Genomic DNA, 27,253 nt, shown 5'->3' on the forward strand with positions numbered 1-27,253 from the left:
AATCCCATGCTGTTGGTCTCACTTTTCTAATAACTAGTTAGTCAGTGGACTGAGCTAACCGACTTCCATTCAATGCAGAGCTGAACCAAACAGCTCAGTGTATTTACAATATATAATATTTCATGTAGAATCAGCTGCAACACCTATCAACGCCAGCAGCTCTTCTCATACTTAACATTTTCAGTTGCAGATATTACGCAATTTCTTTCCGATAAATGTTATGCACTTCGAGAGTATGTCCCTTTTGCCTCACCATCCAGGCAGGCCAGAATCTCTGTCGCTGTTAAATTCACTCCCTTATGAAATATAATGTAATTTGCTCCTAAAATGTTTTTATTTCTGAAAATTCATCTCCGATTTCAATAATTCTCCGAATAAAAATAAAATCTGCTCCAAACTTCTTCATCATTCCCCGTTTGTTCTGAAACCCCAACCTCGGGTTTCAATTCACCGAAACGAAGGAAGTTCCCTCAGATTTACTCTTACCAACGTCACATCAGCTGGATAACCTCCACTCAGACACAACTCAGTCTTTCCTGATTTCTCCCGCATGATTCTTTATCTATCCCAACGTCCCATTAAATCTGCTCTTTCTTTTTCTAGTGATGTAATCTCAATGTAACCGTCATGTCTGTTTTTGTTATCGACTTTGTGTCAAGTGAACTCTGACCCTGCCACTCCTAACGTCTTTTTCCTCAAGTAAACACCACCGTGTCTTTCACCATGCCTTTATATCCCAGTAAAGTACAAACTGAGAAAGAATGCTGGGTCCAATTCAACGCATGAAAACTCACCACTAAGCTATGCAATCTTATTACCGACACTGGAAAGGTGGAAGCAATTTTAATTACAACCGAATAGATTGGCTGCACCAGCATCGGGTCAAATCCCAGTCACACACGCGACTGTTGTTCTTATATTTATTTCTTCACTACGCGTGCTGAAGTAACACAGTGAGGGATCAATAACTGTTGTCAGACGTACTTATAGGAGCGTATTAAATATTGAAGTTGTGAGATCCGACCAGTTTTTATTAATATAGACCATTCACTGTTCGAATCTGAGGCTCAGGAATTTGACAGAGAGCGAATTTGAGCGCAAGTTGAGCCGGGGAATTTACTCCATTACGTATCACGAGTTTCTGCGGTTGCTTTGCTGTTCACCTCATTTGTGTGTTTTGCATCATTGAGGATTTTGAAGTTGTCCCCTTTCTACAAAAGGCCCGTGCTTCTGCAACATTCTACAATAGATGCAGTCCAATAACAGCCAATGCTGATTCACTCTACTTATCCAGATATTGACCCTGGGAACAGCACTGTGCACTCTCCTCGATTCTGGAAAAGAACTTCCTCACAGATAATGTTACATTCCCGCTCTCATGGCTCTTTTCATTCTATCGGCTTCTGTTTTGCACGGAATCTGATTCAATCGATCTTGTCACTGTTTCATTTCTTTCCATGTGGTCAGATCTTGTGAACATAATATCACAGTGGGCTTGTAAATGCTGGAACCAGTCGAGACTGTCCGTTCTCCCACATCCAATCCATGCCCAGGTTGTGTTCAGATCATGGTCTGAATCGTTTCCTTCGCTTCCCTGTCACTCTGGGATGATGTGAGCTGTGGAATCTATGATATGAACTGCAGGAAACGTAGAAAACTGTACACACATCAACTGCGTGTGCGATGGGACTCGCTGCAGTAACATCCCATGCTGATTCAGAGAGCAGAAGCCTCCCCGTGACTTCGAGAAGCACAGACACTGTTCCCGAATAGTGGGGAGAAGTTCAGTCTTTACTTGCAGTTCTGCATTTTCTATCTGTCTCAGATCGCATTATTTCGATAAGGGTTCTGAATAGAAGATGATTTCTTTTGCATTGCATGATCTCCCTTTTTTACACCTGTCCAGAATTTCTATACTTCCCACTCCTGCCAGACCCCTACCCCGCTCCACAAACCCGTGTTTGATAGGGAGCTGAAGACCGCGTTCAAGCTGCTCTCCACCAATACTGCGTGACAATGGAAGGTGAGTTCGTCCAGTTATCAATGAAGACCGCCCTGTTCCAGGAAAGCTGCTAGCGCAGCCTCCTGGGAGAAGCGAGTCAGAATGGAAAGGATCTGTGTTGAAAACTCTGTGCTTCTTTCATTCTCAAACTGCAGCAATAGCCTTAGTTAAACAAAAAAAATACTCATCTAATTAACAGTTACCACGACAGGCACCATTCTGGCTCGTTTGTCTCGGGTGTAATATTGCCTCAGACAGGTGACATACATGCGAGAGGCCTCGGGTTCACCTTGCGGATGAGTTTTCGTATTTTTGACTGGGATGATATAATTTCGATTAGATCGAGTTCAGATAAAGATTCCAAAGCTTGAATACAAACACAAGCAAGTTCACGAACCGCATCTTCCCGGCCGTTGCTGCTCTGAGAAATGGATTGTCCAGCTTGAAATAATGCTGATCTTGCCAATGTGGATTTTGCTGAGCGCACGGCCTATACGGAGTAACCTGAATTCCTGAGTCTGGTCAAATTTTACTTTTCTCACACTGTGATCTGCATGTCCTTGATTACTATGATCCGCCTTTACCAATCGCAATCAAAGCTTTCCACAGCACTTAGGTCCATGTGATAATCAATCAATCAAAGCACAGTCATTTCCTCATTGCGTGGAGCCAGCAGAGCGAAGGTGGGCTGCATGGCCTCAGTCTGCAGTGTGACACATTTTCTGATTCTGATTGAAATTGCAATTAAAACAGCAGAATTTGGGAAGTTACAGAGTGGTTATATTGACACAGCCGGGACACATCTGTGCCACGATGTATCAGACAATAACAGTGAAGATCATTTGACATCATCCTCGAAGGTACATGCTACAAAAACCTGAAGACTGCGGGAAACTGCTGTGGTCAGCGATAACAGAGCGGCCCAGAGGGATAGTGTTAGGCGCATAATCCATAAAATTAATGAATGAAAAGCATTCTCTGCTCGATGACAATTCCAGCTTTCAGTGTGTGCACTGCCACTGCCAGAATTTCGCTATAACAGTGCTCCGTTCTTCGCATTACATATTGATGAGCCTTCTACGTCCTTACACTCTATGGTATCTGAAATAGATACATCCGCCACATTTATACATTTGAGGAAACACACGTTTGAAGTTATGGAAGCATTTTTTGCTGTTCTCTGTCAGTCTGTTATGACCTGATTCGCAAAGTCACTTGCCTGAGCTGGGAATACACTGGCGAAAGTGAGAGAAATCAGTTGTGGCATGTACCATGCCCATGAGGCCTTGCAGTTATTCCCCACCTGTGCCACACAGCAGGGTCCTCCGGTGAAACGAACAGCCGTGAATGACATGTGGATCAGTATGTTGGAGACAGCATTTCGACACAGACAGTTTCCTATTATTAAAACAAGCACAACGAATGATGAATAACCTCAGAGAGAAGCAAGCGATAAAGATTTGTCGTGGACTCGATGGGCTGAACGGCTTCTGTCGGCAAGTGAATGACGTCACACGTCTCTGCCGTCCCTCTCCCTGTCTCTGTGACAGAGTGATTGAGGGATTAAAAATAATGAAATAATGGCTGTCTTTTAATCCTCCCTTCCACTTTGGACTACCTGCAGCCCCGCACCTCCTGGCTGTGGGGCTGGTTCTCAGCGAGTGAGGGTTTCATTCGGAGTCACTTCATCTGGGAGTTGGGACTCAGATGTTAACTGATGCCCCATTGCAGCAAAGAAGCCGACGCCTCTGAAACAAAAGCCTTTCAGCAGGGTTGTTCACCGAAGATTGATTCTGAACATCCAATGGGCAGCACAAAAATGCACGTATTTGAATTTTACTGAGGGAAGGGAGTCCACAGCCCATTTATTTCTTTCCCACCAGCTCAGCATCTTTCTCTCTCTCAAATAAATGATATTTGGAGGAAGTTCGCAATCAAAGTTGCTAAGTTCCAGCGGTGCTCTTACACCTGGCTGTGCCGGTGAGAGGAAGCTTCAGAGCATATCCGCATTTACATCCTCTCATAATGCCTGCAAGTGGAGGGAAATGGCGGAATACTCTGCTAATAGAGGCAGCTCGGTCCACAGGGATGGTATAAACAGCACAGTCCCGCGTGGGGACATTCTGCAGATCAGACACAGTGCACTTTATCATTAGGATCATACCAGAGTGAGAGTGCTTGAGAAGGCCAATCAGTCACTCGTACCTGATCCAACTCGGGAGTTACAAAAGATTGGTGAAAGTGGAAACACTAGTGATTTGTTCACGTTTCCAGTGTTTCCGTGAAGCAGGAAGCAGAAGAAGATACATTATGAAGCGATTGAGATCTGACTACAGGAGCAGAAAATAAGTTGTACAGCGCAGAGGAGAGCTTTGAAGTATTGAATTCTGGTTTATGGAATGATCATGCTTTCACGAGGCCACGCTGCTACAGAAGGAACTATGTCAGTGTCTCTCAACATTGTGATGTCACAGGCAAATGTCGCCGTTACACTGCAGGAAATTCCTTTTTCCAATGTGAGGGCAGTCCATATGTAAAGTAGCTTATATATCAAATCCGTTCACATAAATAATTCCACTGCACCGCAGTGTGTTGTATTGTCTCCTTTTCACTTTACGTGTCATTGTGCATGCACTGAAGCAACATTGCTCCTTCTGTGTGTCTTTTACAATCTGGGTGATGTTCGGCAGTTGTATTGACCCATCTTCTGACAGAATTTTCCACTTCACTTCAGCCCGCCCTAACTTCGCTATCTGATCCCATTCCCGTTGTTTAGGTGTTAAACGCTCGTCTCAGATCCAGCCTGCCCTCACCCAAAATAAATGGAAAACTCAGTCACACTGCGATCACTGCAATCGAGGGATATCTTCATTCCAAGGTCATTGATAATTCCAAATATAAAGCTGGGACTGCAGATGCTGGAGATCCGAGTTTGTAGGGTGATGCTGGAAAAGCACAGCAGATCAGGTAGCATCCGAGGAGCAGGAGAATTCAAGTTTCAGGCTTCAGCCCTCATCAGGAATAAGGCTTGTGAGTTGGGGCTGAGACATAAATACAAGTGGTGTGGGGTTGAGGGTAAATAACTGGAAAGCAATAGATGGATGAATTGGAGGGAGAAATAATAGGTCAGAAGTGGCAGTGATGGAATGGGTCGAAACGGCGGTGGCGAGTTGAAGGCTTAGGCTTGGGAGAGAGGAAATGTGGAAACTGTTCGAATTCACATTTATCCCATGTGCTGTTAGCGTCCCAAGCCGGAATGTGTGGCGTTACTCCTCCAGGCGTTGGGTTGTAACGATTTGGCATTGGAGGAGGCCCAGGACCTGCATATCTTTGACGGTGTAGGAGAGGGAGTTGAAGTGTTTAGCCATGGGATGGTGAAATTGGTGGGTACGTGTGTCCTAGAGATGTTCTCTGAAATGATCTGCAAGAAGGTGTCCAGTCTCCCTGATGAAGAGGAGATCACACTGGGTGCAAAGGATGCAGTAGATGACATTGATAGCTGTACAGGTGAAGTTCTAACGGATGTGGAATGGTCCCTTCGCGTCTTGGTGGGAGATGAGGGGAGTGGTGTGGGTGCTAGTTTCACCCTTCTGTTGGTGACAGCGAAAGGTACCAGGAGAGGGTTGTGGGTTGGTTGGGGGAGTTGTGGACCTGAAAACGGGATCGTGTAGGGAATGGTCTTTTTGGAGTGCTGGCAGGGCTGGGTAGCACAATATATCTCTGGTGATGGTGTCTGTTTGGAGGTGGCATCAGTGGCAGAATATGATGCGTTTTATGCGGAGGTTGGTGGGTGGAAGGTTCTGTCCTTGTTGAGTTGAGAGGCCTGGGGTTCAATGGTGGTGGTGTGTGAATTGGCGGAGATGCGTTGTTAACCACGTGGGAAGGCAATTTGTGATCGGAGAAGAAGGACACCAACTGGGTCTTTCTGAACTGTAATTGGTCATCCTGGGAACAGATATGGTGGAGGCGGAGGAATTGTGAGTAAGGAATATCGTTTTTACACGAGATAGTGTTGGAGCAGATGTAGTCTAGATTCCTGTGGGAGTCGGTGGGCTTGCAGTATATGTCTGTAATTAGTCAGTCGCCAGACACAGTGATAGAGAGGTCCAGGAAGGCGATGCAATTTGCCAAGATGATCAGGATAAATTTGAGTTGGGTGTGGAAGGTATTGGTAAAGTTGGCGAGTTATTGAACCTCCTCGTTGGAGCACGAAGTGGCGCCAATACATTCATTAATGTAGCAGAGGAACAGTTGGAGGATGGTGTCTGTGTAACTGTGGAAGATGGACAGTTCTGTGTATCTGACAAACAGGCAGGCATAGCTAGATCCTATGTGGCTGCCCGTGACTACCCGTTTCGATGGAGGAAATGGGAAGATTGGAAAGGGAAGTTGCTGATTGTGAGGACCAGGTGGATGAGGATGTCCGTGGAAGGGTACTGGTTGGGATGGTGTGAGATTAAGAAATGGAATGCTTGCAGACTTCTGTCATGGCAGATGGGTTTGTACAAGGACTGGATGTCCATGGTGAACATGACGCGTTGGGGGCCAGGGAAACGAAATTCTTGGAGGAGGTAAAGTACATAGGGGTGTCACGAATGTAAGTGGGCATTTCCTGGACTGGGGAGATAGGATTGTGTCGAGATAGGAAGAAAAGATTCGGATGGGACAGGTGCAGGCTGAGACAAAAGGTCGACTGGGGCAGTCAGGTTTGTGAATCTTCGGAAGGAGGTAGAATCGGGGAGTGCACGGTTCACGGACATTGAGGTTGGAGGTTGTGGTTGGCAGATGCCCAGAGGTGATGTGATTGTGGATGGTCTGGGAGATGATGGTTTGGTGATGGGAGGAGGGGTTGTGATCAGGGTCAGTCAGAGGAGGTGCCTGCGAGTTTATATCTGGCTTCAGCTTTGTCCCTCAACCCGACTCACAAGCCTAATTTCTGATGAATGGCTGATACCTAAATCGCCCATTCTCCTGCCCCTCAAATGTTGCCTGACCTGCTGTGTTTTTCCAGTTCAACACTCTCTACTCATTCATTTCACACTAGCAGGTCCATGCTGTCTGTTTGATTCTCGAGAGCACTGTCCTCATGAACTGTGACAAAATCTGCCAATCTGAAACAAAAACAGAAATTACTGTAAAATCACAGGTGTGCAGGCACCATTTGTGCAGATGAATCACAGTTAACGTTTCACATCCACAGATGCTGCAAGACGTCCTGAAATTTTCCAGCAACGTCTGTTTTTGTTTCATTTTCAATATCAGCCTTTTTATTCTTTTATGTTTTCTTATTTTCTGCCAAAAGATTTGGCTAAAGATTACGTTAAATGGTTTAAATATGACTGCGATAGAACGGCCAGATTCCATCACCCCGCTACTTTTATTTGGTTCACGTGACCAATGCCTTTCCACTTGTTCACCGCACCCTACAGCTGCACTGCTTATAAATTGACAAAATTGTGGCATTCTCTCCGATTGGTAATCAGGAGCGAGATTGATTGAAATTGTTGAAAATGTAAGATAAATTGAGAAAATACAGGATATTAAACGGGAAACTGAATGGGAAAGATAGAACAGCGAACAGCTTTTTGACAAAACTGAAATGTAATTCCTCAAGATTCAGAAAGTGCTTTCATCCACAAACATACCACAATGCGGAATGTAATTTTTGGGACAACCAATGCAAGCAGATTGCAAAATCTTAGTTTTAAAGTCTTACTGCAACTCTTTTGCTTTTTATGAATGCGCACATGGGATTCGGTGCTGTAATGATCCCCTAAACTGGAGAAGGAAATCCTTGCCTTCGAGGATACGTGGGGAATGTTCACTGATTTATCCCAGTAATGGCAGGACTGTCCTCTGGAAGCATTTGAGTAAAATTATTCAATGTTCCACGGAGTATCGAATGAGTGGTGAAGGGAATGTCTCCATTCACAAATTAATCATTCAGTAGAATTCAATACAGGGACACATGTAATGATGAACAAGTTGAACAAGAACACGGACATACAATGCACATTAACTATGACAATTACTCTGTGAAAACTGTTGATTTCAGATCCACGGTGGCCTTTGCTGATGGCATTTGCTGTCCAGAACCAGTCTGCACTGGAATGACTGGAGACACACTATGAAGTATTTGAACTTCAGTCGCCTTTAGAAATAGCTGAGACTCACTCAGGGCATGGGGAGTTAGAGATGTTGAACTCATAAACCTTTCGAACATTTCGTGGAAGAATAAAGGGAGTGATAGATAATTTTCATCTCCATAGAGACGATGTTCACGAACTGGTTAGATAATAATTTACCTTATTGGAGTTTATACATAGAGGCGTCATATTTAATAAGCAAAGAGTTCATAGTGTAACTGTGAAATCTGTAGGTCACCTTAATGGGAGCATTGTGTGTAATCCTTGTCCTCATGCTCCATCAAAAACATGCGCAGAGGCACAGACTCTGTTTCCTGGATTGCAAGATATTAGAACGCCAATGACGTTGTTTACTGAGACATAAGGATTTCAGAAAGAATACAAACGTAATGATAGAAAGAATGAAGGAGTTTATTCACAAGATTTGGAAATGCTGGTGCAGAAACACGCAAGTTTGAGGTAAACAAATGAGATTTTCACAAAACGTGAGGGTTGAATGACTAAATCGGGGAAACTCCTTCTTTCGTGTGAATCAATAACTTTAGTTAGAGCTTCAAAACCATGAGTGAATGTTTGGATGAGAGTTTCTTCCACTCAATAGAGTTAGTCAAATCGTGAACGACTTTCCAGAAATAAAGTGTAGAATCTGATTTCACAGTGTTTTAAAAGCTACCCGAAAAAACATACAAGGAGAAAGTCTTACATTGAGAGAAATTCAGTGTGGTTGCGTAAAAATTTCGAATTTGGTTGACTTCAGACACAAAGACATTTCATGAACACGTACAACTGAATAAGATTGAGTATAAAAAGTTCATGAATTGGTAAAGTGTGGTGTATTATTCAAGGTGAAACTCTGTAAATGGAGCTGATGTCCTAAAATAACTGCAGACAGAAGTTATATCCTAATGATAGGAATTGAATCGTCACTTGGACTTTAAAGATTTGACCAAATTCACATGATGTTACGTATATTTCCTACATTCTTAACTCAACCTAAGAAATGCACCAAGAAGATTGTGTCCTTTTGTGTTGTTAACCCGCTGTACTTCTCTGCAGCACACCATTGAAGATAAAATCTGCTCAAACCAACATTCAATTCAATACGAAATTCAAACGGTCCTATGTGTGTTTTTTTTTCTCTTGATTAACCTTTGTGAGTTTGTAAAAAAACTACATAACATGAAACCAGTTCAGCATCTATTTTCCCGGAATTTAACGCAGTGTACATGTCAAACGTTATTCATCTGCTGAAAAATCAACTTTGGCTCTCTCTCCACACCTGTCTCTTCACGTTTTAAATACTTGTTTGTTGATCAGGAGTCATTATCCAGAAAAGGACGTTTGCCAATCCACAAACACGGGTATTTTCCCATAAACCTGGCTTTGCTCAATATCACCTTCCATCCGTACCCCTCAAGACAATGAATAATTGAAGCTGCTCCATGTGAGGCTCAAATTTAAAACTTCGGAGAGCACAGCCCATTATACTGGCACAGAGATACTGTGCACTGCCCACCTGCAGCACAGGAGCAACACATTAATGCTTACCTCCACATTCCTGGGTGTACCTTAACGTTTGGGAAACTGAGTTTCTCTGATTCCATGGCTAGTAACGATCATCTTCACCAGTGGTTCTGTACCTGAGTGAGGAAAGTGGTGAGCTACTCATTGCAAAGATGGGTAGATTGTTGAAATATACAATGTCAACATTTGCCTTCACTAACCAATGTACATTTTATTTTGTTTTTTATCTGTAGAAATCTTAAAATTTTCATCTTTAGCAGACTCAATGACAGATCTCCATTGTGTCTCTGGCATCAAATTCCAAAGTGTAAACCCCCTCTGAATTCTTCCACCACAGTCCGTTGTTTGGGAAGTGTTCCTGTTGTGGGAATGCACTTCCCCTTGTGTCAACTGCTGGTCCCAGCATTCTCTCTGGTACTGCACTCATTTTCCTTCTGACACTTGCTCACTGTGTTGCTGTGATCATACAGTGACTTGTTGCAGCATGGCCCAGGAAAATGACACAGATCAAGGTTTTTGCATTGTTGAATTCAATTGTCAGTTTAGGCTCATTTAGGATTTTGAAATTGTCTGTTCTGTACACAGGTGCGTGTCAAAAATATCTGAGCGGAAGAAAGGTGTTCTGAATAATGACATTGAGCACTATGCACTCTCCTCCAGTCTGGAAAACAATTCCTCACAGGCAATTTAATCGACAATAGACAATAGGTGCAGGAGTAGGCCATTCTGTCCTTCCAGCGAGCACTAACATTCATTATGATTATGGATGATCATTCTCAATTAGTAACCTGTTCCTGCCTTATCCGCATAACCCTTGATTACACTACCCTTATGAGCTCTATCCAACTCTTTCTTGAAAGAACACCTCCTGCTTTTTCGGGTTCTTCATTCCGTTGACTTCAAATATTCACAGAATTCAACAGACTTTGTTACATAGTCTTTTCTTCATTTTTTTTTCCAGATCACTGTGAGCAGAGTGTCACAGTGGGAATGCCGTTTCCCCACAACCCAGAGGTCAGACCATAGTCTTGGGACCGTACTGTGCTACTTAGCATTTCACTGGACCAGGGAGAAATATCTGCTGTTCTGCATAATTTACGCAATTCACTTATTTATAAGTTCATACCCATGCCAGCATATGTGACGAGTTGGACGAAAGGTTAATGCGATGGACTGCTAATTCATTGTGCTCTGCGTGCGTGGGTGCGAATCCCACTCTCGTTGCTGTTGTCAATGTTGCTATTTTTGTATGCTCACACCTGTCTTATTGAAATTGGAACTCCAATGGTCAATTTATATGCATCGATACGATTATAAAATCTCAAAGAATAATTTGAGTCAGTTGCCTAAACTGCATTGAAACGTAGATCGCATTGGGATAATGAAAAGTAACGCGATTTTCTTTTTCAAGTCAAGCTGCTGTGACCTTTTATCATATGAAAGAGATCCAGGAAAACCAAATAACAAGAGATGTGAAGGGCGTGTTTATGTAATGGGATTCGTAATGACTGTTTTGTCAAATGAAATCTGGAGCAGGTTGAGTAGAAGTGATTCATCTTGGTGAGAAGAGCACAGAGAGACAGCACAAAATAATGGAAATATTTCAAAAGGGGCAGGGCGTGGATGTTGGTGCACCGAGAACTGGCTATAAATGCACAGTAGAGAATTGCAGATATGGGTGCCATGCATGGATACGGAGAGACTTACACATTGGTCTCTCCCTCGCCCGTTGCTCTCGCCATTGATGAAGGCTGGACACAAGACACAGATAAACACAAGATGTGGGAAGCAAGCTCCAAAACGTTATGCACACACTGGATGCATCACATTGAACAATGAACAACTGGAGAAGTAGCATGTTCACTGCAGGGACTGAACCTAAACTGTGGATCAATAATCGCAAATTCATGCAGCATTAGCATGAAAAATGATTTAGTGTGTCTTTATACGCATGTCATTAACAGACGTTTCGTTCTAATACCCGTGTGGTTGAAAGAAGAGGACACCACATGTCAAGATGGATGACAACGTAACCAAGTTTGCTTTGAAATTGAGATCTATTTCATCATTGTACACAGTGGACAAGTTCATTTTAAATAATACAAACCACATTCCCTCATCTGGAATAAAAGTGTGATTTCATTACAAACATTGCCCTTGCTAAGTGGCAGTTACTCAACGTGAAAAACATGATGTAATTTTTATTGAGCGTACATCAATTAGCACCATTATCTAACTTCGGATTGACTGCAGTATGCTCATGATAAACAATATTTAAGAAAGAATGTCTTTAGGAACTAATGATTCGGTGCTGACGAAAAATAATATTAAATTCACATGATGCGGATATTCCACCAATGGCTCCTTTGGTGGAAATGGTCAGTGGGCACTATTTCTAAGTTGGTATAGAGGTGTGTGAGTTGCAAGGGTTGGGAGCTCCCACCTCATCTGGAGCAGCGTCTGCTCACATGGACCAGGGAGCATTGGGGCAGCAGGTTGGGAGCTCCAACCACACCTGGAGCAGCTTTTATTTACTTGGAGTAGCAGGGAGCATTGGGGTTGCAGGCTGGGAGATCCATCCTAACCCGGAGCAGTTTCTATTGACGTGGAGCAGCAGGGAGCATTGGGACGTCAGACTTGGAAATCCAGTCTCACCTGGAGCAGCCGTATTGACATGAAGCAGCAGGGAGCATTGCAACATCAGACTGCGGGATCTTACCTAATTTGAAGCAGCTTCAGTCGACATGGAGCAAGGAGCTTTGCGAGATCCTTCTGGGAGCTCCACTCTCACCTGAAGCAGCTTTTAATGACAAGTAGCAGCGGGAAGCATTGGGACATCAGAGTGATAGATCCAACCTCAACTGGACCGCATCTATTGACATGGAGGAGGGAGCAATAGACTGGGAGCACCAACCTCACAAGGACCAGCTCTTAATGACATGTAGCACCTGGCAGCATTTGGCCATGAGAGTGGTAGATCCAACCTCAACTGGACCGCTTCTATTGACATGGATCAAGGAGCATTGAGGCATCAGACGGGGAGATCCAACTTACATTGGAGAAGCTGCTGTTGACATGGAGCAGCAAGGAGTATTGGAACGTCAGGTTGGGGGCTCCAACCTTGCCTGGAGCAGCTGGTATTTACATGGAAGAGGAGGGAGGATTGGGACATTAGGCTGGGGGAAAGGATATTCAACTATTTTAATCTGAAGTAAAATAGGTTTCAAATCTCAGATGTTAATTGATTTATGAAGAAACTTTCCCAAGAAAATAATTAATACTTCCGAGACTAAAGACAAGTCCTGGAAATATCCAACTCAGGAAAACGCATTGGTACAGAGAGAAATGGGAGTAATGTTTCATGTCTTTATCTTTTCTTTTCTGGCCGACTCTGCATTGGATTATATCACTGAAAGGACGTTTTCACTCATTTCATGTTGTTCAGTTTCCTGCAAATACGAACAGGTCATTAACGTAATCTAAATCTGAAAATTAATGGGAATATGCGATGTTATGATTAGACTGGAGTTTACCTCTAATTATGGTGAAAACGCAGCAAAGTAAGTTGCAATTTTCTTGATCAGCAGCGACCTCATTGATTGGCTGCTCAATTTTGAATGTTAGTTTTTCTTAAAGACAATTTGAAGTGTATCATTGATGGTGATTATCTTTGTTCTTTGTTCACCTTGTGACTGTTACTGTTATTGCTCATGTCATTGTCAGCACCACAGCTCTGCAGCGTGTAAAATTACAGCTGTGCATCTGGCCAGTGGTACAGCCATTCGTATAGCTGGCTTCGGATCAGGCGGGTGCAGGGTTCAACTTTTGCTTGGCCAAGCGCATTGTGGAGATTCAGCACACATCCAAACTTTGCTTTTGTTACACTGAGGTGGATAATATTTGAAATTTTCATCTCCACGAACGAAAATTCGTTTACTGTCTTCGATCAATTAAACATTACCAAGAGCTCTCAAAGTTAAAAATCACATTGCATCAGATTGTATCGAACAAGCATATTTGGAAGCACCAGAGTTTCGTGCACTGTTTCTTCATCAGGTGATTGTCAACTGTTGGACTCTAATCTGGCTTTGTATGATTTTTAAATTTGACCACCCCAGTCCAACACCAACACATCTAAGTCATGAGTACCATCGACACCACGAACGGTCAGTTAAAGTCTAGATAATCTTTCAAAAGATCGCGCATATTGACACACACATCAAGTTTCTGCAGAATGACACCCACCTGATGAAGGAGCGGCTCTCTGAAAGCTAGAGTTTCCAAAGAAACCTGGTGGACTATGCCCTGATATTGTGTAATTTTTAACTTTGTCTACCCAACTCAAACACTGGCACTTCCATATCATTGAGAACATCAGTCATGTCCCAGCGCAGTCAGAGAAGGCAATCTTGGAATAGCCTCACTCATTGTTCAGAAGGTACGTTTAATTTTCAGAAACCAACCCACTCAATCGTGAATTACTACAGATTGTTAATGTGCTGAGCTGTTTGTTTTAGCTTTACATTAAATGGAAGCCGGTTAGCTCAGTCCGCTGGCTAACTGGTTTTTGTTATAGAGTGAGACTAACAACGTGGGATGAATTGTCGCACTGTCTCAGGGTGCCAGAAGCATCATCATCTCCTCTGCTTACGTGATCTGTAATACAATGTGACTCTAGTGAGTAGTAATGCACCTGTCGATGTCAAGCATCATTATCATTGCCATCGATTGCCTTGGTCGTTTGGTCACAATGATCAGGAACGGGACTGAGTCCTTTTAATACTCACTGATTTAATGGGATACAGAAAAATGTTGTGAAAATAGACTTGATTGAAAACTGGGTTTCGAAGGGTCGCTGCGTTGTTTACAGAAAATGTTACATTATCACAGGGCTTCTCACTCGGTCGGCTTCAATTCGGCACAGAATTCGATTCAACCACACTTGTTGAACATGCTTCTGTAAGATCCTACAGACAACATGAAACACACCGCACTCATCATTAATCTTCACCATGGCTTCATCCAAGGACATAATGCACAGTTTTCATGAATACTGAAGACATAAGAATGTCATGCAAGAGTAAATTGAATTTCAGTTTAAATTGTCAAGTAATAAGAATCTAGAGTAAGATACAGAACGCCCGAAATCATGTTTATTACCGTGGTCAGAACTCTAGTCAGAAAAAGGGGAAATCTGTCCCTGAATCCCCAATATGTAACCGGCAGTTTGCTCCATGTATCTAGTTGGAAACCTGTGTGAAGGAGCATGCAGCTTGAAAGAGCACCTGGGAGAATCCTCCACTGTCTGATCTGAAGCTACAACAGCAACTGTGAGAGGGGTAGGATAAACGGGAGGACCTTGGTATTCCGTTGTGTAGATTCACATTGTCCTCATCATGCTATTGTTTAAAACCCTCTGTCAGAAACAGCACAGACAGAGAGGAATAGGAGGGGACCATTTCACCCGCCAGCGCTACCCTGCCATTTGACATAATTACGGCTGATCGAACAGGTCAATGTCTTTTCCCAGCCCATCTACATCAACCTAACACCCAAAGGGAAAAAGACACTGAATAAATCGAAACACTCTGTGCAACCGTGGGAGGGAACTGTGTTGAAAGACAGTGGGTATCTGCAGTGGGTTTTGTGAATGAGCAGCCGATTGCTGGCTGATCATATTTCAAATGATATGATTTTCTTAAAACTCACCACCAAGAAAGTGAGGAACCTTCTCTGGTCAGTAGCAGGGACGAGAACTCCAGACGATGGGAACGGACGAGGAAGCAGCAGAACAATCATTGAATCAGCTGAAATCTGAACAAAATTGCGATTCTGGCGGGAATCAAACCCACAAACTGTGAATCGCAATCTTAACAATGCAGTAGATGTCCATCATGTCTTTCATTGTGCCACTGAGCTGCACTAGCCTCCATTTTACTGCACCGAAAGTTACAGTATTCAAGTCTTTCAATAAATATCTGTTTATCTTCGCCCCACCTTCCAGTACCTGGTCCTTATCCGTGCATGCTCTAGCTCCTCAAGTGTTCAGCTAAATACTCCTGAAGTATTTGGATGACTCTTAGCTTTACTACACGTTCAAACAGTGCGTTCCAGACAAACAACCCTCTCCGGATGTAAACATTCCTCCTAAATCTTCACTGAACATCCTCCCTGTAGCGTTTCGTCTATAACCCTGGTTACTTACCCTTCCCATAAAAGTTTATTCCTGTCAAACATATCTATTCCATTTCTTTGCACGTTAATCAATTTCTCTCTCAGCTTTCTCCGCTCTCAGATAGAGAGCCCCATTCGAGCTAATCTATCTTTGCATTGGTGAGAGTGTAGTACTTTAAAAGCACAGAACGTCTGGCAGCGTCCGATGAGCAGGAGAATCGATGTTTCGGGCATAATCCCTTCATCATGAATGAGGCTTTTGAGTCGGGGTTGAGGGAGGGGAATGGGGTTGGTGGTCAGGTAGCTGGGAAACCGATAGATGGATGAAGAGAGGTAGAAGGTGGTAGTTCGGAGGGTCAATGATGGCCGGGGCCAGAGAGCAGTGCCTAGCTGGAGGCTTGGGATTGGGATAATGTTGGGGGAGGTGAAATGAGGAAGCTGTTGAAATACACATTTATCCCGTATGGTTGCAGGGTCCTAAGGTGGAACAAAAGATTTTCTTCCTCCAGGCATCGGCTGGCAATGGAATGTCGTTTTTTTTCCCCCGAAACATCGATTTTCCTACTCCTTAGATGCTGTCTGACGTGCTGTGCATTTCCAGCACTACGCTCTCGACTCTGAGCTCCAGCACCTGCAGCCCTCACTTTCGCTTATCTTCGCAGGGGGAATGGTCGAGCTCAGGCACCACGTTGACAAATCTCCTCTGACCACAATCCCGTGCAAACACATGTTTCCTGAAGGCTGGAAATCACAACAGAATAAAGTTATCAAAAGAAATGTAGAAATATCGGAACAAAATCAGCAGGTCTAGTGCATCTGGGGAGAAATTTTCGAGCCAAACCATCCGCCTTTGGAATGAATGGTATGTGTAGATGGGGCAGGAACGTGAAAGAAGATGGGCAGGGTCTAAAATGATTGAACGCCATGTTGGGTACTGAAGATTGCACGGTCTCTCATTCGGAAATGACGTGCCACTCTTCCAACTTGCACAGGCAATGCGTGAGCTCTGCAGCAGACCAAACTGACATGGAGGCATAGGAACACAGTGGGAATTTGCAGTGACAGGAATCTAGAAGCTCAAGTTCTTTTTCTGTTTGCAGACAGAACATAGGTGTACTCGCGTTTGTCACCCATTCTGTTTTTCTCTCCCCAGTCTTGACGAGATCACATTGTGAGCAGAAAATGCAGTTTGCTAAATTGAGTGAGAGGCAGATAAATCACTGGAACATTACACAGTGAGGAGAGACATCGTAAACAAGTAGCATTGCACTTTCTGAGATTTCGTGCAATTGTGTCATATGGGGAAGTGCTGGGGGCCAAGGAGGACTGGATAATGGTGCTCAGAGAGAAATTGTCCTCCATAGTGGCGGTATTCCGTGATATGGGCGAGTGGGGAAAGGACAGTAGAATGTATATTTTCCTGAGCTACCTTCTATAAGTAAACACCTCACTACGAGCAAAACTACCTAATGATTTTCATTCCAACACCGACTCTCGGCACAACTCACAGAAGTCACGTGTTTGCACAGTCACTGTCATTGTGTCTCCCAGGGAGCAGCAGCACTCCCACACGCTGATTCAGACAGAACAGTTCTTACGCTGACATGTCCGTTCGGAAATGGAAGGACAGGTATTAATAACCCACTCTTGTAACTGAGTACCTGTATTGTGTAAAAAATGAGGTCTGCAGATGCTGGAGATCACAGCTGCAAATGTGTTGCTGGTCAAAGCACAGCAGGTTAGGCAGCATCTCAGGAATAGAGATGCTGCCTGCAGCGAGTACCTGTATTGCTCAATAATAATCGCTTAACTATCCGAACCCCTTTTTAAATCACTTGATACAGAGCCTTGAATGTCTTGGCATCACAAATTCACATCTGAATACTTCGGAAAGTTACGTGGATTTTGTCTCTCCGATCCTTGCATGCACTGTGTTTCAGATTTCAGCCACCCATTGCTTGCAAACGTATTTCCACGCATTCACTGTAATCTTTCCGCCTCTGACCTTAACTCGATGCCCGCTCGTGATGGAAATCGCCGTCAAAGTGAAACGTGCATTTCAGTCTAGGCTATCCATACTCCTTTATATTTTGTACATCTTAATCATGCTCCCTCAATCTCCTCTGCTCTAAGAAATACAAATCCAGTTTGTCCAATATCTCTTCTTCAACCCAGACAATATCCTGGGAAATCTCCCCAGCATCGTTTCCAGTGTGATCACATCCCTGCTATAATGTGAACTGCATAACTACACACAATAGTCTCGCCAGAGCCGAATGAACAAGTGAAATAAATGATGTGGAAGTCCACAGAACCTGTTGTTTTTTTAACAAAGTTTATTTTCCTCAATGCGGCCCTGTGCCCTTTTCCTGAGACTGATGTTTCAATAATCGCTGGTCCATGTCAGTAAAAACTACTACATGAGGAGTGATCTCACAGCCGCGGTATAGAAATGGATTAACTGGGTTGAAGGTCCCGATAGTGAGATTTGCGCATGGTCACCCAGCAACAGTGAGCACAGCAGCACAGACTGAATGAGGTCAATGTGAAAGTGACTGTAAGGGAAATGGGAGGTGGTACTTAAAGAAGGTAAGTGATTGCAGGAGGGAGGGAAGGAAAGGGGTTTGATGGAAAAAAAATCATAATGTCTGAGAATGCTTTCATGTAAAATCAACTAATTCCTTTCTGTGTTTCTTCAGCATGAATCACAAGGAGTAAAATGCAGTAACTCGGATTCCAACGAGCTTTCTGCGGCCACAATGCAGAATACTTTAACCTTCAAACCATAAATGAGTCATGCAGGGAAATGCATTTTTTAAAAAAAACCCAGCAATTATCACAGTGACAGAGGATGTGTTAGGTAGAGTAGCAGATGCACAACAGGAATATTAGGCGAGCAATAGCAGACATGTGGGAAATCAGAATTAGATGAATTTTAAATTCGATATCCCCAGACGCTGTGGTGGTTCCATCAAGTACTGCATGTTGAAAACAGAGTTTGATAGATTTCTAGAAACAAAAATGTTCAGGGTAGAGTGCGGGATATTGGTGCAATGGATATTTCAATAACAATGAGTTTTAAAACGGTTGCTTCACAAACTTTCCCACACAAGGAGGTACCCATTGCTGCAGTTAGTCACACAACCTCAGTTCCAAGAACTGGAATCAGACAAACTTTGTGGCGCAGCCGCCAATACAAAACCGGAAGTGGGGTTGGATATGAGCACGTGAAGCTATTCTGTTGCATCAGTGACATGATTGGTAAAGGCGCGGTCATAGACTCATAGATATGTACAGCATGGAAAGAGACTCTTCGGTCCAATCCGTCCATTCCGACCAGATGTCCCAATCTAATCTAATTCCACCTGCCAGCATTCAGCTCATGTTCCTCCAAACCCTTCTTATTCATATACCCATCCAAATAACTTAGAAATGTTGCAATTGCACCAGCCTCCATCACTTCGTCTGGCAGCTTATTCCATACACGTGCCACCCTCTGGATGAAAAAGTTACCCCTTAGGTCTCTTTTATATCTTTCCCTTCTCAATCTAAATCTATGCCCTGCGTTCTGGACTCGGGAAAAAAAAACTGACTATCCAAGCACGTGAAATGATGAGGCTGGGTGTGATTCTGGTCAAAGGCGGGGTGGAAAGGTATATTCGCCTCAAATTATCATATTATTAACAATCAGCAGCAGCATTAACCCGCACTGTGGATTGGCTCAGAGGAAGCCTGAGAATTCGATGACTTGCAGTGTGACCGCACCGACCCGCCAAAGCAACCCACCCATACCACTTCGCCAAATATTACGGGCAGTTTTAGCATTGCCAATTCACCTATCCAGCACATTTTTGAACTGTGGGAGGGCACCCATGCAAACACGGGGAGAACGGGCTAACCACTGTGCCATCATGCCGCCCACGGTGAAAGCATTCTCAAAGATTTTCCTTAACACAGCGGCATTTTGTTATCTTAACAGTAAGAACTGATTTTGCTCACATCATCTCCACTTCAATCTCTTGCTCCACTGAACACTCCAATCCAGTGTACATTGCTTCCATTCCAACATTGAAACGCGATCTGTTCTCTCTCCATTTGTGATAATCTGAGTTGACAATGTCATTCTTTGAATGGAGAAATGCAGCAGGGACTTGTTAATGCAGCGGCGATCTATTGGGATAGTAATATTTGGAGACTGGAACGTGGCAGTTGCTGATAGTTAAATTCGATGAATAAAATCTGGAAATAAAAGCAATCTCAGGAACAGCAAAAATAACTTTATATTGCTGATAATCGATTCATTCATGTCCCTTCGAAAGGGAAATCTGCCGACCCTAATGAATACTGTCAACATGTGACTCCAGACCCACAACAATGTGGTTCACCCATGACTTAGTTCAAGGTGAATTAGAATTAACAACAAATGCTCTTCAATCCAATGATAGCCACATTCCGTGGAAGAATAAAGAGTTGTTAATCCCAACCAGCAATGAACCGTGTTTGGATGCGTGTTTCCAGTGAAATGCCACTGTATTCTGATGTAGATCAATGGTTTAGACTTAGTTGCAGGAGCCATGATTTAGAACTTTGCTGATGATGCAACAATTGGTCGTGTAGTTGACTATGGTTAAAATGCCAGGGACTGCTGGGATGTATCAATCAGGTGAAAAGGTAAAATGCTGAATGGAATTGAATTCAGACCAATGAGTGTTAATGAATTTGGGGAGAAGAAACAATGACAGTGAGTATTCTGTGTGGTGTGGACAGACAAAGAGATCATGGAGTCGACATGCACGATCTCTGAAGATCAATGGACAGGGAAATCAGTTGGACTGAAGTATGTACAGCAGGAGCTTGATTCAAATCAATATTAGAGTGGTACTGAAGAAGCATAGCAGGTCAGGCAGCATCCGATTTGCAGAAAAAAGTGACTTTCCGGGCAAAAGCTCTTCATCAGGAATAAGTCTGGGAGCCTCAAGGGTAGAGACATAAATAGGAAGACTGGGTCAGGGAAGAATTTAGCTGAGAATGCAATAAATGGATGGAGATGGGGTTAAAGGTGGTAGGTCGGAGAATAGGGTGGATCGGATAAGTATGAAGGGAGATAAACAGGTGGGACAGGTCAGTTGGATGGTGCTAAGCTGGAAGGTTTGAACTCGGATAAGGTGGGCGTGAGGAGATGAGGAAACTGGTGAAGATCACATTGATGCCCTGGGGTTGAAGGGTCCCGACATGGGGGATGAGGCGTCAGGTGGTGAGGGAATGGTGGTGGTGGAGGCCCAGGATCTGCATGTTGTCGGGAGAGTGTGGAGGGGATTTGATGTGATCAGTCTTGGGGCGCTCAGGTTGAATGTTGCGGGAGTCCTGGAAATGTTCACTGAAACGCTCTGCGAGAAGGTGTCTGTTGGTCCCAGTGTAGAGGAGACCCCACCTCTTGCGCTACCGGTATCCTGTATTCCCAATTCCTCCACCTGCATTGCATCAGCTCTCAAAGGAGAAGCACAGCAGTTCAGACTGCATTCGAGGAGCAGTAAGATTGACGTTACGGGCAATAGTTGAGCTGGGGAGGGGATGAAGGTGATAGGTCAGGGAAGAAGGTGGAGTGGATCGTTGGAAAGGAAGATTGGCAGGGAGGATAAGACATAGGGACAGTGCTGAGCTGGTGTGAGGTAGGGAAAGGGGAAATGAGGAAACTGTTGAAGTCCACATTGATGCCCTGGGGTTGAAGTGTTCCGAGGCAGAAGATAAGGCGTTCTTCCTCCAGGCGTCGGGTGGTGAGGGGGGGACGGTGAAGGAGGTTCAGGACGTCCATGTCCTCGGCTGAGTTGCAGCGGGAGTTGAAATTTTGGGCTACAGGGCAGTGTGATTGCTTGGTGCCGGTGTCCCAGAGATATTCCCCTAAAGTGCTCTGCTCGGAGGCTTCAAGTCTCCCTAATGTAGAGGAGGTCACATCGGGAGCCGTGGATACAATAAATGATATTGGTGGATGTGGAAAGCTCCTTTGGGGACTTGGATGGAGGTGAGCGAGGAGATGTGGGCGCAAATTTTGCAATTCCTGCGGTGGCAGGAAAAGGTGCGAGGACGGGTTGGGAGGTTGTTGGAGGCCGTGGACCTGACCAGGTTGTCAAGGAGGGAACTGTCTTTGGCGAAGGCAGAAAGGAGTGGGGAGGAAAATATATCCCTGGTGGTGGGGTCCATTTGGAGGTGGTGGAAATGTCGATGGGTAATTTGGTTTATGCGAAGGTTGGTAGGGTGGAAGATGAGCACCAGGGAGGTTCTGTCCTTGTTACGAGTTGGAGGGGTGGGGTCTGAGGGCGGAGGTGCGGGATATAGACGAGATGCATCGGAGGGGATCTTTAACCACGTGGGAAGGGAAATGGCAGTCTCAAAAGAAGGAGGCCATCATGGTGTGTTCTGCACTCGGTACTTCATTCTCCCTGTATCCACCCTCCTGTCATTTATCTCTCTACCCTTCAGGCACTCTTCATTTATTCCTGGTGAAGGGCTTTTGCCCGAAATGTCGATTTTACTGCTCCTTGGATGCTGCCTGAACTGCTGTACTTTTCCAGCATCACTCTGATCTAACCTCTGGTTTCCAGCATCTGCAGTCATTGTTTTTACCCTCTGCACCCAAAGGACCAGTTCCACCACATAACACACCAGATGGCCTCCTTCTTTAAAGACCAGACCGTCCCCTCCTATGTGGTTGAAGATACCCTCCAACGCATTTTATCCATGTTCTGTACCTCCGCCCATGAACCCCACACCTCCAACCACAACAAGGACAGAACCCCACTGCTCCTTATCTTCTATCCCACCAACCTCCGCATAAATTATATCATCCGCTGACATGTTCATCACCTCTAAACGGATTCAACCACTAGGGATATGTTCCCCTCCCCACCCTATCCACTTGCCGCCGAGGCCATTCGCTCTGTGACTGCCTAGTCAAGTCCACGGCCTCTAATGACCCACCCATCCCTCCTGGCACCTTTCCCTGTCACTGCAGGAATTGCAAAAAATGCACCCTCACCTACACCCTCATCTCTGTCTAAGGCTCCAATTGAGGCTTCCTCATCCAACAAAGTTTTACCCTGCACTTCCGTACATGTCCTTTCTTGTATCCGTTGCTTCTAGTGCGGTCTACTGTAAATTGGGGAGAACGGATGCCTTCTCAAAGAGCACATCAATGAATATCTCCAGGACACCCGCAAGAATCAACCTCAGTGCCCCATGGCCAAACATTTCAACTCCCCCTCCCACTCTCCCGAGGATATGCGTGTCCTGGGTCTCCTCCATCGCCACTGCCTCAGCACTCGATGCCTGCAGGAAGAAATCCTCATCTTCCGCCTTGGGACACTTCAACCTCATGGCATCAATTTGGACTTCAACAGTTTCCTCATTTCCCTATCCTCTACCTTACCCCAGTTCCCACCTTTCAGCTCAACACCGTCCTCCTGACCTGTCCAACCTGCATATCTCCTTTCCCACCAATCCAATCCACCGTCTTTTCTGACACGCCCACCTCCATCCACCTACTGCACTCTCAGCTACCTTCTCCCCAGCCCCACCCTCCTCCCAGTTATATCTCTCTCCCATATGCTTCCAATCTCATTCCTGAAAAAGGACCTTTCCTGAAATGTTCATTTTTCCTGCTCCTCAGATGTCCCGGACCTGCTGTGCTTCTCCAACACCACTCTAACCTTGGGGGGAATCAGTTAATTGAGAGGTTTTTCGGACATTTTCTAATGTTGACTACAGGCTGTGGATGATAGTAGAAATTTAGCAAACACCAGGTTAGGGAACAGGTGACGGACTGAGCACAAGTCCTGTCACCACATAAATCAACACGTTTTAAAATTGTAAGATAAAAGATGGAAGGCTGAAGTATGCAACTTTTTCCATCAAGACCGTTTCACCAATGAGTTTATCACTGATTCCTTTCCAAGTCAGGGTGCTATGGGCCTTGGAGGGGAACTTTCAAATGGTGGTGTTTCGTTGCATCTTCCAACCTTGTCCTTATAGTCAGTACAGCTGTTGAGCTTTGAAGGTTCTGTCAAAAATGCCCAGATGACTTACTCCAGTGCGTCTTGTAGTTGGTGCACTCTGCTGCAATTGTGCCTTAGTGGTGAAGGGGAATGAATATTACAGGTATTGAAGAGGGTTCAATCAAGTGACTGCATTGTCACTGACGGTGTCCAGTTCCTTAAGTGTTATTGAAGTGACACCCATCGAAGCAAATAGAGTTATGTTCCACGTCTCATTTGTGCCTTGTAAACAATGTAGGGTTCACGGAGACACGAGTTGAGTTTATGATCAAAATCATGTCTGAAAAAGGACATGATTTTGTTGTCAAAATGTTTATATCGCCAGTTTCTATCCTATTTTCACCCCTAAATACTAGCTTTGGGTAGTATTCCCCCGTGTAATCGTGGACGATTACACGGGGTAATTTGGTTTCAGTAAACCCATTGAATGTCAGTGGGATATGATTAGATTCTCATTTGTCAGAGTTATCATTACTGTATTTCGACCTTGGGTGGACCAATCTGATTCCAGTCGCTGTCTGATTTCAAATTCCAGTTCCCATCTGTGATTGAAATTTCAAACATTTCTTCGCATAAATTTCTCCACCTGCCTTCATAATATGTAAGGACGCTGCAGGGAGCAGCAGAGATTTATGGATATATTGTTAACACAGGAGAAAACGGAGCTCGTGGAATGATTGGTTCGGCTGGGATTATTCTCTTTGAAACAAAGGAGGCGGAGGGGACCTGTATAATCACATGATAACATTTATAAACGTTCAATATTCATGGGATCTTGACAGGGTAGTTATGGGCAGGTGGTTTACCCTCTGGTATGAGGAGAACACCAGAGGGCATGAACTCAGAATTAGATTTTGCCTATTTAATTCAGAAATGAGGAGTCATTTCTTTGCTCAGGGCCCAGTGTATCAGTGGAACTCCTTACCGAAACTGTTGTTGAGGTTGCGTTGTTGTGCATTTTCAAACTGTGCCAGTCAGATCAGAAAGACGATAACGCTTTGTCGAGGCAATGCAAGAGAATGGATTTGAAGATTATCAGATCAACCATGAGTTCATTGAATGTTCGAGCAGACTCGATGGTCTGAATGGCTGGCTTCAACTACTGCATCATTTGGTCTAATGCCTTACTTTATTGATAAATTTCGAATTTTGAGGGGATGGGATGAAGTGATAGAAAAGGTTTCATAAGCTGATCACACAGCTCAGGAACTAGGCTCATAAGCTCAAGAACAAGAAATGTGCTGTGTCCTGGAGACAACAAATGTCACTGGGCACACCACAGATGGGTATGTGCAGAAGTTGTGGTTGCTAAAGAAAATTGGTGGATTTGATTGTTGCCAACTTGGTGATCACGCTGGATGATGGATTGCGGTATGATTCACACAGCAAAAGGTTGTGAAAGAATGAAAGGCTCGTTTCATTGGAAAGGTTTTCTGTGGTTCCAATTGAATTGACTGTTTAAAATACTGATCAAAAGTTTGTGTGGAGTGTTACATTGAAATTCACAATCCCACTAGATAAACTATTGCCATCAATCTCTCCTTATTTGTGTTGCTTTCATTCGATGTAAATTCATAGAAAGTCAAGATGGAATGAGAGGAAGAAAGAAACGTTGCACTCCTTTACATTATCCCAATGTAACTTACAACAGAATCAAATTGTTTTATTTCGACTTTGATGAGGTTTCGATTTATCACAAATCTCCGGTGCAAGGAAGGGCAAGAGCAAGATTCTCCATCCAATGTATACTAAAGATGCGAGGCACAAAGGGAAACCACAGCTGCGTTTGATAGAAGTAACAGCCAGAGCTGGATTCAAATCTACACATGCACAATGGAAGACCAACCCGTCGCCTTAACCCCGTGGCCACTTCAGCCCATAGCAAAGGCGTTCATATGTCACCACATCAAGATCACATATGGTGCACCGAGGCGATAAGAAATTCCCTGATAGGAATCGAATCCATGTCATTATGTTTCTGCTTTCAGCAGAATAATAATACAAGCAAAATCCAAGGAATTGACCTCGTCCTTGGAAGGAATACCTTGTCCTTGATTCATTCCGTGTCGGTACTCTCTCAGAATGAACCAGCAAACATGAAATTCCCGTCACATTCACACGCACATTTAATCTTGACGCATGAATTTTTCAGACAGTTTCTTTCTCACGTGAAGTAGTATATATGGAGAGAGAAGTGAAGGTTATGTTTGAGCTCGATGGGCTTTCTCATATGGCTGCACCTGAACTGGGTAAAATTCGTGGAAATACAGTGTTGTCCGTTTCATTTCATTAATTTTGCTGCAACTTCACTCTGTTCATTCCAATGATCGGAAGTGAATTGCATTTATATGATTGGAACCCTTAATGTTGTATTCAATTTTGCTCCGAATTTATTTCAGCTTAAGGAAAATACTGATGAGAAAAAAACAGAAGGTTAAACTGCAAAACAAGACGCCAGTTTTGATGCTCAGTTACGTTGGCAGATTTCAGTGGGTATCAAATGAACCCAACATCATGGCGATTGTCCTCCCATCTTCCAGGCATGGGATTAAAGCAGGAAATAGATCTCCAAGAGATGGGTCACTTCCTATTCATTATGGAATAACTTCCCTTGACAATATACAAAATCTTTTCAGTTCCATTTATAATGCTTCATGCAGAATATTAATATAAATCTTAAAAAAACTCTGAGGTTTTTTGCTGAATCTTATTCAGCTGCATACGCTTCTGATATTTCTTTACATCTAAAGTCGTCCAAGTTAGACATTGTTTCCTCGCACCTTCCAACCCCAACACCCCATTTTTACACTTTTACCTGACCACAGGCTGTCTCTATCCTGGAGAAATTCACTGTTTATGTGTCTCTAAATGTGCCTTTCCAAATATTTTGGAAATGGATTCTACGAGTAACAGAAATTCTGCTCCCATCATTTCTTTGTCCGACATCGATGATATTGAAAGCCTGACGTTCAGAAATTTACGAACTTGAAAGAGTGAATTTACCACCGATTTACTCTCTCCAAACCTCAAAAACTCTGGAAAACTTCCATTCGGTTTTCCTTGGATCAGTTTCAAATTTTCCTAAACACAAATAAATAAAATCCCATCCCCAAAAAACGCCGTCAGCATCGTCTCTAATGTCTTACCAGCTTAGTAAGCGCTGGCAGTGTCCTCTCTGATAGAATCACAGGTTCCCTACAATGCAGAAAGCACAATTCAGCCAATCACGTCTGTAGGGACATTCTGAACAGCATCTCAACCAGACCTAGCTTCTGTCTCTATTCCCGCAGGCTTCTAGCTTGTGATTTCAAATAAGCCTGCTGGCATAAAGCTTGGCATCGAGTGGCTGCTGACCTTAT

The sequence above is a fragment of the Hemiscyllium ocellatum genome, chromosome 14 (assembly GCF_020745735.1).
Source record: "Hemiscyllium ocellatum isolate sHemOce1 chromosome 14, sHemOce1.pat.X.cur, whole genome shotgun sequence".
Lineage (NCBI taxonomy): Eukaryota > Metazoa > Chordata > Chondrichthyes > Orectolobiformes > Hemiscylliidae > Hemiscyllium > Hemiscyllium ocellatum.